Genomic DNA, 2,058 nt, shown 5'->3' on the forward strand with positions numbered 1-2,058 from the left:
TTTACCCGGTTCTGGGCGGTGGTTGGAGTAGGGGAGGAGGAAGACAGTAGGAAGGACAGCCTGCCCGCAAAAAAAAAAAAAAAAGAAAACGATCCCCTTGTTTTCAGCGCGTTCTAGAGCAGGACTGAACACCAGAGGAAGAACGGAGCTAAAAGGCTTGGCATTAAACTTTGACACTCTAATGGTCTCTAGGATATTAGATAATATTTTATCATATAATGTTCTTTTCGGACACTGTAATGGCATCAAAACCAGATACGATCTCCAATCCCTGTAAACGTGCAGAGTGAAACTCATTACCGTAGAGATAAGACAGCAGGACCCTAGCTAGCTGGCTTCGCAGTTAACTTATCCCAAAGCTCCAAAGGAAACGTTTTTTTTTTTTTACTTCTTCGCTGAGGACGCTGCTGTGCAACCGCTACTTCCTTTTCGCATTCTCCTCGGCTCGGTCTGCCGCTGAGATTAGGTAAACAGCACTCCAGAGCTGGGGAACAGCCGGTGGAGGTGGTGGTGGTGGAAGGAGGTGGGGGTCGTCGCTTAAAGAGCCGGAGGGAAGGGAGGGGATGGGGGAAGGGTCCCGGCTGAGTCTAGCTAAAGGAAAAGAGCCAGGCTACCTAGGTAGGAGCCAGGTCCGGGGCAGGGCAAGAGGCGGAACCTCCCAAACCCTGGGGCTCGCAACGTGACCTCTGGGGAGTGGGGTCAGCGCCGCAGCCCAAGCGCGGCGTCCTTTTTTTACGCACCCCCTTCCCAAACCCCACCATCGCACTTTATCTCTGCTTTTGCATCTTTCCCCTGCACCTTCCAAGAACTAGGGTGGGCTCATCTTGAGTCCAAGGGCTAAGAGAGAGGCGCGAAGGCGAGGCAAAGACCCGGCGGCCCGCCCCGCTAGGGAGAGGTGGGACCCGGGGGGAAGGGGACCCCAGAAGCCCTGGGACTGAGCAGAGAAAAAACCCGGGAGCTGGATCACGCGCTGGAGCTCCGGTCTCCCAGTCGGAGTTGTCCATCTGTCTGCGTCCTTTTCCTCTCCCTGCCTCCCTGCTTTCTCCTCCTCTGGGTTTTCTCTCCAGGCCTCCTCCACTGTCATACTCCCGCCCCCTTTGCTCACTCCTTCCATGGCCAGAGAGGACTCTCGGCGCCTCACTCTCGTCTTTAGGACAGGGAGGCTAGGCTGCAAGTCCATTCAGAGGGATGTTACGCACGGGGTTCTTGTGCTGGGAGGGAAAGAGCAGGAATGAAATCCGAACGGAAAGGGGGAGTGCTGTGCGTGCATGGGGTATGTGTGTGTGGGGGGGAGGAGGGGAGGAGGTGCAAAGAAGTGCAGTTTCCCCAAAAGAATAGGAGCTTTGGACCGGAATCTTGGATACAGAGCCCTAAATGATGCTGTCAAAGCCCTTCAACGCGGCTTCTCGCAGCCTCAGGGTGCCCATACTCTGCTCACCTTCCAGAGAAGCGGCGACCCGAGTAGAAGGTGGAAGCAGTAGAAACTTCCCACTTCCTACGACGGTGGCTTTGTACAAGGGGGAGTGTTCAGGCAGCAAGGCCCTGCGAGCCTGCAAGCATCTCTACGGCGGCAGCTGCGGAGCCGCCCCGCTCCCCTTCCCCCTCTTTCCGCGAGGCTCGCCAAGCCCGAAGCGGCGGGGAGAGGCCGGGCTGGGGAAGAAGGGCGGGGAGCTCCCGGCTTGCACCCTTTCATCCTAACCCGGGCCGGATCCCGGATCCGGGTGTTGCTTCCGCCTGCGTGCGAGCTAGCTGAAGAAGCAGGAGGGAGGAGCCTAGCTGGTGGGCGGAGCCTAGGCGGGGGCGGCCTCTCGGTTCTCGGGGCTGCGGCGCCTGCCATTGGCCGGCCGCGCCATCACGGGGTGGGGGTGGGCGCCCAGGCGGGCGCTGGCCCCGCCCCCGCTCGGAGCCCGGCCCGGGTTCGCGGTCCCCCCCCCAGCTGCACAGACATGACACAGACACACAGTCACTGCAGCTGCTGAGCGATCCCCGCACTCTGGGCACGCGGCGGTGGGGCCAGCCCGGAGCCCGGACCCCAGCGCTCGCCCGCCCGCCCTCCCC

At 60.2% G+C, this 2,058-nt stretch overlaps 1 long non-coding RNA gene across 1 annotated transcript in view; it reads right to left on the bottom strand.

Moving 5' to 3' along the window:
* The window catches only part of LOC109382840 (uncharacterized), a 38,755-nt gene extending 36,703 nt beyond the window's left edge, over positions 1–2,052 (bottom strand). Inside the window, exon 1 of the long non-coding RNA XR_002123999.1 lies at positions 1,439–2,052. This is a non-coding gene — a long non-coding RNA (uncharacterized LOC109382840). The remainder of the gene's footprint in view (positions 1–1,438) is intronic.
* Between the last annotated feature and the right edge of the window lie 6 nt (positions 2,053–2,058).

The sequence above is a fragment of the Hipposideros armiger genome, unplaced genomic scaffold, assembly GCF_001890085.2.
Source record: "Hipposideros armiger isolate ML-2016 unplaced genomic scaffold, ASM189008v1 scaffold_71, whole genome shotgun sequence".
In the NCBI taxonomy this organism is placed as follows: domain Eukaryota; kingdom Metazoa; phylum Chordata; class Mammalia; order Chiroptera; family Hipposideridae; genus Hipposideros; species Hipposideros armiger.